Source organism: Chlorocebus sabaeus, chromosome 3 (assembly GCF_047675955.1).
Source record: "Chlorocebus sabaeus isolate Y175 chromosome 3, mChlSab1.0.hap1, whole genome shotgun sequence".
NCBI lineage: Eukaryota > Metazoa > Chordata > Mammalia > Primates > Cercopithecidae > Chlorocebus > Chlorocebus sabaeus.
Window position 1 is genome coordinate 71,456,579 of NC_132906.1, and position 9,913 is coordinate 71,466,491.

The 9,913-nt window shown below is 35.1% G+C and overlaps 1 pseudogene; it reads right to left on the reverse strand.

Annotated features, from left to right (window-relative positions):
- Positions 1–427: 427 nt before the first annotated feature.
- Positions 428–2,789, reverse strand: LOC103214874 (transcription factor Sp3 pseudogene; annotated as a pseudogene).
- Positions 2,790–9,913: the final 7,124 nt, after the last annotated feature.

Genomic DNA, 9,913 nt, shown 5'->3' on the forward strand with positions numbered 1-9,913 from the left:
AAATTTGTACATAGTTAACCTAATTAAAATAATTAGCTTCAAAATGACAAACTGATAAGCTAAGTAAAACTTACAATATGTAATATTTGCCTGGACACTTGATTTGTCAGTTATGCATAATAAAAATTCCAGTCATCAAGAAAATTACAAAATTTTTATCATACCATGATTTCTTTCACACACCAGCTTTATCTTACAATTGATAAATACTAACATCTTCTCATTTTTACACTAAACCACACAGGATTGATGCATTTGGTTAGACTACCATTCACATTGTTAAATTCAATTTTCTCTTTATATATAACCAAGTTACTGTCAATCCAAAAATTTCTGCATATCAATACAAAGATATCTAAGAACTTAGGAACAATATTCTTCTCAGTACCTTATAAATATAACCACAAAAATAGGTATTTGTGTAATATTTACTCCATTGTCTCATTTCCAGAAACTGTAACAAGTCGTAAAGGTATTTCAGTGTTGGTAAGGATATCTTGATTGCTGGTGGTGGAGGTATTAACAGTTCCTATCCCTGAAACAGAACCTTGTTGAATATTTGCAAGGGTAAGTGTTGTTCCTCATGCAGTAATCAAAGTATCATCTCACACAGCTTCCACAGATGCCAGCACTGTACTGCTAGAGTGAATACCTTTTATATTCTGCTGTGTTTTGGTATGTTTGGCAAGATGGTCACTTCTCACAAAGCATTTTGAACATTCTGAACAAACAAATTTCTTCTCACCTGTATGTGTTCTTCTGTGCCTCTGTAATTCATCACTTCGAGTAAATTTTTTACCACAGTACATCCAGTTACAAACAAAAGGGTGTTCTCCAGAATGCCAATGCAGATGAGCTCTCAGAAGTGAGGTCTTCCCATAGACTTTACCATACCCCAGTATACAACAAATGTGTTGCTTCTTTTTCCCAAGATTGGTACCTCTCCCACCACCTTCTTTACAGTTGGGACAGGTGCAAGCTATCCTCCGAAGTCCTTTCCCTTCTTGATGTTGTTGGTTCCCTTCCTCATCTACCACGTGTACTCTTAACTGTGTTTGGTCACAACACAGTTGTGCCACTCTTCAGGATCAGGTTCTTCTTCCTTGATCCTAGTATTTACAGGACTGTCAGCATTCTCTCCTGGATGTAGCTGTATACCAGTAGAATCTATAGAGTTTACCATAACTGTCTGTAGATTTGACAACTGACCAGTGCTTGGACTAACTGGAGTTGAAGTGAAGGCTCCACCTACCGCAAATTGACCAAGTGTGAGTGTTTGAACAGGTGTCAAAGTTGTTGGGCAACAGTTTTCTGTATTTGCAAATTCCGCAAGTTCTGGACCCCTTGTACTTGAAACGTTCGCCAAGTTATTTATCCAGAAGGGGTCACTGTCTGTGACCAAATTAAAATGTTTCCAAGATTCAACTGCAACTGAAGATTTTGCGAAGCGTGTTGTGATATATTTTGACAACTGGCTTGCACGCTATGGATGGTCCGTGGTGTAATACCTTGCACAATTTGCGCTTCACTGGTTGGCGGCCAAGACTTTTGAAGTTGTAGATGTTGTACAACAGGCTGTGCTGGAGAAACCTGAATATTCTGTGTCCGTGTCTCTTCAGAAACAGATGACTGGATTTAATTTCCCTGAAGATTTGAAGAAAATGAACTTGCCCATAGAAGTAGTCAAGCTATTTGTGTTTTGTTGTAATATACCTGTACTATTTATCCTAACAGCCAACTGTGATGAAGATGTTGGCACAAATAAATCTGTATCAGTATTAGCTCAATATCAGGGGAAACTCTCTCACCAGTCTTTTCTGATTTGTCTGAACTATCTGTACCTTGTCCTGTGTTTATCAAATGTCCCTAGGCATTAATACCTGCAGTCATTGTGTGAGAACTGCCTGAGAATCCTAAAGAATCTAGATCGGCACTGTTGATTGGTACAAACGTAGTATTTCCGGGCAGACCAAAGGGCACATTAGCAACTACTTGGGTTGGAACAGCAAAAGATGAACCACCAATTGCAACTCCTTGAACCTGGACTTGACCAGTCCGTGGTAGGAGATTCTGGATGTTAGCAGGTGTTCCAGAGGCAAGTAAGGTTTGATTAGAGGCAGGAATGATCTGAATTTGACTGCCTTATTGATTTATATCCCCATTATCTGAAGAGCCTGTGAAACCAGTTTGAACCTGCTGATCATCTGTTGACTGAATCTGTTGTATTACTTAATATTCAACATTGAACACTGTACCATTTGACGAATCTGATCATGGTGCATCTGAAAACGTTTGTTGATTCTGCAAATTCTGAAGGGGATTTGAAGTGGCAGCATTTGGAATCTGTACCAGATTACCAGCTTCATCTTTTATAGTTGTAGGTGTGGCTGACAAAACCTCCCATCGGTTTGGTGCTCCTCCTAACTGTATAGAAGCCCAATCACCTGTTGCTCCAGCAGTGGCGGGGGCCCCAGCTCCGGTGGCCACCTTCTCCTTGTCTTCGCCAGGCGATGGCTGCCCTATATTGCTGCAGGTAGCGGCCAACAGAGCAGGCGGTGACGGCTGAGTGTCCTACCCACAATGGGCGGGTTCAGAGAAGGAGGGAAGGGGAGGGGTGGCAGTTAGGGCTGGGCCGCCGGTCACACCGGAAGTGCGACTGGGTCCCCGCGGGTTGCGCCTCGGCGAACGCCAGCCCGCGCTCTCCTCCGCCTCGTCCCACCGCCTGGCGTCCTCCTCTCGCAGGCGCCCAGGCTCCCCTGTCCGCGGGCAGGTGGGCGCCGGCTACCCATGCCCCCAGGAGGGTGCCTCTGTTATGTTTTCAGTTAGTTTAGCAAAGCAATATGGGAGAGAGAAAGAAAAATTATGTAAATGATTAATTATGAAATAATAGTAAACATTTGGGAATATTGATAAAATTGAACGACCGGGCGTAGTGGCTCACGCCTGTAATCCCAGCACTTTGGGAGGCAGAGGCGGGCGGATCACGAGGTCAAGAGTTTGAGACCATCCTGGCCAATACGGTGAAACCCCGTCTCTACTAAAAATACAAAAGTTAGCGGGGCGTGGTGGCGGGCGCCTGTAATCCCAGCTACTCCAGAGGCTGAGGCAGGAGAATGGCTTGAACCCCGGAGGCGGAGGTTGCAGTGAGCAGAGATCGCGAGACTGCCTGGCGACAGAGCCAGACTCCGTCTCAAAATAATAATAATAATAATAATAAAAATAAAAATAAAATAAAATAAAATAAAAAATAAAAAATGTTGTATCATTTTTAAACTAAAGCAAATGATAGCTTTAATTTTCTCAAACATTAAAATTGTTAATGTGAATTTTGGAGGAAGAATGTGTATTTTATATATATATAATTATATATAAATATATATATTCGTTTTATATATTTATATATGATTAGTTGTAATATATTTGAAATATTTTAAATTATTGTCAAAATAAAGTAGTCAATGTATAATGGCCTATAGAAGGAAAATAAGTAATAATCGAACGATTTCTTAAAAAGTAATCCATTATTCATTACACTATGAAGGTAATTTTTTAGAGTAAAATAAAAGAGAAGTTGAACACGTAATTCTTTTATACAGGAACTGTAAATTAAATTTGTTGACAAATTTGAGAAGATAATATTTTCTGAAATATATTATTTGTTTTTTCATTGATAAATTAAATATAATTTATAGCATCTTCTTTGAGGAAATTGGTTTTTTAGTTGTTGTTTTAATTTGGAGAGTGGTAAAGATTATCATACCTTAATAAATATAACTTTTTCACATTTGGCTCACATTAAACATTTCTATTAAGCTAAAATTAAGTATGAATTGATTGTTAAGTAGTTAATATAAAAATGGATAAAAATATATAATTTGCCTATCAGCTAACTGACATTTAAGCTTTTACATGTGAATTTTCTCATCAGGGTTAGACAAGGATCTCAATATTGCCTGGTGCTCAGAAATTCTTGCAATCCATTGTGAGTTTGAGATATTACTGTGGAATACTAGGAATAAACAAAGATATTAAAACTACTACCAAAGAAGAGTGGTCACTCAGCATTTCTTTTTGAAATAGATTTGTAGTTCCTAATAATAAGCAGAGAAGAGTGAAAGATAAGAATTCTTTGCAACTTGATACCTTGCAATAGCATAAGTGAACTACTCATAATGAGTCTCAGTTTTTGTTTTCATACGTTACTACCATGTCACAAAAATAGGATAGCAGTCAGCCTGAGAGTTTGATGAGGTGTGAACTTACCTTTTTAATTGTTTTCATAGATCTCACATGAGAGGCAGTATCTCACAACATTGGTTTTCAGCCAGACCAATGTTCCAAGCACCACTAGTAGGTGGTTACCACCTACTAGTTGCTGGAAAATATTGGCAAAGTTATTCTACTTGCCTGTCATTTTCCAACTTATAAATTAGGATACTTACATGTTAGGAGAAAGGCTAAGCTGCTGTACCAAAAAAAAAAAGGCAGAGATTAAATCAAAATTTATTTCTCTTGCATGTATCATTCCATCTGATATTGATCAAATTATTAATCAGAACCATGTGTATCTTGAAAATGCCAGTAATGTGTTTCCATAAATAATAAAAAGTAGAGGACAGGGAGGAATGGAGGAAAAAAGAAAGATGATAAAGTAGATAAAAGAATTATTTATCTGCTTGTTCCAAGGTAGTAAGATAAATGCTGCTTAATATTTTGTTTGGCAAAACAATAATGGCTATGATTCAAACATATTTTATGCATTCTTCCAGTAAGCTATGCTAATTGCCCAGTTACTAGAGATTGTTGATGATCACATTCTTACAGAACTTCACTTAATGAAAATAACAAGGCAGGTTATCATTAACATAAGCTGTCCCAACTTGTTAGTAGGACTGAAACTATGTATCATTTTCTTTATGAAAATTTAGATTTTAATGGAAAATTAGAGGAACAACAAACAAGGAAAACTATTAAATTGATAGTTAATTAACATTATTAAATATTAGTTAATGTGACATTAATTATATTAAACATTTTAACTTGCAGGTTGAACCCTTAGAGCAAAATAAGCATAGAGGAAAAGCTTGCACACATACAAAGACACAAATACACATGGAGATAGTCAATATCTTTAATTAAAAACAAACCAAATTTTTGGATGTCATATTAATATAAATATATGAAACTAATGTTTGTGCACTGCTCTTTTCAGATAATAGATTAGCATTTTGAAATATTTTAAAGTGATTGAAAATATCATTTATTTTATACATTAATGCCGTTATTATTTAATGGGATTGAAGTGATATTTTCTGAATTGATATACTATCCTTAATATGCAATGGAAATACTTTTAAAAGATTAGTTGAAAATATGAGTTGAAAAGCATGTATTCTATATTTACATAGAACTCCATCAAACCATACATGAACAGTCAACAAATAGATGTTTCTGCATCTTTACCGTTGCTTAGAATTACATTTTACATTTTTTTAAATGTAAAAAATAGTTTTACATAAAATAACATTCTAAATTTCCCAGAATATACATTTTGTTTTAATGCTTGCAATGTAATTTTTATCTAGTAGATGATTTATCTTTCCATGAATATTTCACAAAACCTACTTTTCAGAGTTCGTGTGGAGAACCAGCTGCTATGTGCACTACTTTATTTTTATTTGTTCATTTACTTTTTTGAGACAGGTTCTCACTCTGTTACCCAGGCTGGAGCACAGTGGTGAGAACATGGCTCACTGCAGACTCAACTTCCCAGGCTCAAATATCCTCCCACCTCAACCTCCCAAGCAGCTGGGACTACAGGGGCACACCACCACACCTGCCTTTTTTTTGTAGAGATGAGGTTTCGCCATGTTGCCCAGGCTGGTCTCTAACTCCTGAGCTCAAATGATCTACCCACTTTGGCCTCCCAAATGCTGGAATTACAGGCATGAGCCACTATGCCTTGCACTATTTTAAATTTAAAAATTGACATAAAAGAGAATATTTCATATTAACAGTTAACAAGATAAAATGCAAATGGATTTTTGTTTTACAGTATAATAATTGGCCCAAATTAGGAATATTAAAGTAAAAAAAATATGTTTTTGCAGTGCTATCACATCTTTTGTTTTAATGCATCTGTATATTCCACTAGCACACAGCTGATCCAAAATACAATATTGTAGGTGCTACTACATGGGCATTCATCTCAATTCCTTACAATGCATAATTCTCAAAGTTAATATCTGAAATATCAACTGGTGGTACAAACTTGTAAGTTTTTATGATTCAAGTTTATTGTTAAAAAATAGGTATCGGTGAGTGATGTGGTTTGGATCTATGTCCTTGTTGAATTTTATGTTGAAATGTAATCTGCAGTGTTGGAGGTGGGGCCTGGTGGGAGGTGTTTGGATTATGGAGGTGTATCCCTCATGAATGGCTAACCTCCACCCCCTTGGTGATGAGTGAGTTCACCTGAGATCCAGTTGTTTAAAAGTGTGTGCCACCTCCCCCACAGCTCCATCTTGCTCCTGCTTTTGCCAGGTGATGTGCAAGCTCCCATTCTGCTTTCTTCCATGAGTTAAACCTTCCTGAGCCCTCCCCAGAACCCAAGCAGATGTCAGTGTCATGCTTCCTGTACAACATGCCGAACTGTAAGCCAGTAAAACTCTGTTTATAAATTACCCAGCCTCAAATATTTCTTTACAGCAATGCAAGAATAGCCTAACACAATGAGTTAGAAAGAAATAACAACACCAGAGATATGATCTTAAGGATGAAAGAACCAAACCAACATAGACATACAAACACATGTGTGTGTTGTGATGCATAGTAAATTCACATAGAGAGTGTGGAAAGTATAATGACAAAAATAAGGTTTTTTCCATTGTACCAGGAAAAAAAAGTAACTTGGGGTAGTGGTTAAAGAAAGTTGAGCTAACAATTGTTCCAATACTTTTTGAAAAATGTAATATACTTTTTAACAATGTAATATACATGTAAAAAATATCTCCACAGGCAAATGCACATATACAATAAACTTTGCAAATGATTTTTGGGAGACCATAATTCCCATTAAATTTATCTATAAGACCTCCAAGTGTCCATATGCCAGTTAAGCACAAATACCCATCATGAATTGTTTTCAATAAACAGTTTTGCATTTAAATTAGTTGAATTTATAATTTATTAAACAAAGTAGAATAGATATACATATAAAATAATATTTTATTTTATTAGCCCATTTTCATGCTCCTGATAAAGACATACCCAAGACTGGGCAATTTACAAATGAAAGAAGTTTAATTGGACTTACAGTTCCACGTGGCTGGGGAAACCTCAGAATCATGGGAGAAGACAAGAAGGAGCAAATCATATCTTACATGGATGGCAGCAGGCAAAGAGAGAGATTGGGCAGGAAAACTTCCTTTTTTATAACCGTCAGATCTCGTGAGTCTCATTCACCATCATGAGAGCAGTGCAGGAAAGACCTGCCCTCATAATTCAATCACTTTCCCCTGGGTTCCTCCCACAGTATGTGGGAATTGTGGGAGTTACAATTCCAGATGATATATGGGTGGGGACACAGCCAAACCATATCATCTGGGTAAGAAATTATCAGATCTATGTATTACTTGTCAAACGTCTATAGATACTGTTGTCATTAATAAAAATAAAATGTTAATTGGTAAAAACTTTGTGCACATATCATTTTTATGTATGTTAAAACTTACGAAACTACTGCAAGAATGGCACTGAGAGCTCCTGAATACTATTTACTCAGATTTACCAATCGTTAAGTTAATATTTTGTCCTAGTTGCTTTATCATTCTCTCAATTCATCTCCCTCTCTCTTTGAGGTAATATCTATGTATTATGTACATATATGGGTACACATATATATTCTTTTTTCTCCACCATTTGAGAGTGAATAGACAACACCATGCCCCCTTATTCCTAAGTACATTAGGATATGATCACACACAACACTATACTTAAAAAAAAAATTAACATTAATATAATAATTTCTTCTAATCCACAGAAAATAATGACATTTCATGTATTTTCTGTACTTTGACCCAAATTACCGTTCTATTTATGTAGGATCATGCAAAGCCAGCTCACACAAAGCATTTAGTTGCCATGTCTCTTCAGTCTACTTTTATCTGAAACAATTATCTGACCTTTTTTGATCTTATTTTGTCCATTGTTGACCTTTTTCATGGTTGAAAAATACAAATCAATATTGTTTAAAATGTTTTTCAAATTGGATTTATTATATTCATTTGTGTACTTTTGCAATAAATGCCACGAAAGCAATGCTGTATCTTTTTAAGTGCATCGTGTCACACAATATGTCTCTTACATAATATTTAGTCATAGTAGCTTTAACCTCTTGCTTAGGACAGTGTCTCCAATTTTTCAGTTCTGTAAAATTATCACTCTTCTGTTTATAAGCTTTAAGTAATTTATAACCTAATAATTTGAGGCTATGTAAATTTTCCGTTTCTCTTCAAATTTTCATCCACTAGTTTTAGCAGCCACGGATGAATTTTAACTCCAATTATTTATTCTATATTTATTATATGTCATTATTCTGTTAAAAAGAACTGTTCATTATTCCTCATTTATTTATTCATTTACTTATTTCATCATTTTGGACTACCGACTTTTAGTTATTGATAGGTTATAATCTATCAATACCTTTCTTAAGATTGATGCTCAAATTGCTCCAAAATTTCTTAGCAGAAGTCCTCTCTAAAGTCCTCTTTGTTCATCTGATATGCTACCATCATTCTTTGAAAATGTCCATACTTCCTGCTACAAAAATATATTCCCTGCCCAATACCAAAATAGAATTCTTCTCCAAGAGGGATGGCAAATAATTGGAATATACATTGTTTCATCAATGCATTATTAAAACTATAACTTCTGACATGTAGATATTAGTTGCTTTTATAACATTTATGAAAAAGTTCCATTATATATAACTTCAAATTTAATTATTATTTTAATGTGTATTTTTTATTTTAAATAAGTCAATTGAAATATTTCAGAAAAATCTCTACAAAATAAAATGTATAGCAGAAAGACGTTTATATATATAATGCATAGCTAAACATTTCATATATAAACTTGTTCTTATTAAGTGATCAATGAATACTGCAATGTTTACATGATAGCTTGATGATGTTTTGGTTGCAAGAATCTTGATAACTGTTAAGGTTAGCACATTTAGGAAGAAAGAGTGATGCTCAAGTCATACCCTATACAAAGCTTATTTTCCACAGTGTTCTACTCTGTCATATATCAAACAACAAACCAGTATTTATTTAGTATTCAAGAATCATTTTGTGTATTTTGTTAGGTCAGGGACTAGGAACATAATGTGAAATTGAGCAGAGAGAATAAAAAATTAAGAGTATCCAATTGTTTTTGGCAACCGATTAAAAGTAAGTAGTTGTCTCAAGACAGCATAAGAATTAAAATATGCTCACAGACAGCCCAGCATAAGCTCTATTTTAAATACCTATAACTTTCAGAGCACCTGTCTCTTCATCCATTCTGAAGCAAGTGATTAAACCCTAAGCATATTTCTCAGAAACAGCTGTAAAATATGGAAGAGCTCTGAGAAAAGTAAAAATACCATTTACATTTTGATGTCTAAAGAGAGGCACTTTGTCATTTTGCAAAATTAGAGGTGAAATATAGGCATGAAGCCAAAATCTCTATCACTGTAAAGACTCATGCCTATTATACAATATGTCATATCAGATTGAAGTAACAGCATTAAATAGTCTCAGCTAATAAAAGTTGTTAATTTTACTGACATATTTTAGCATACTTTGGTAAGTATCTCTGCTATGATGTCCATGTATATTTAGTAAACATTATACTAATTAAAACATCTCAT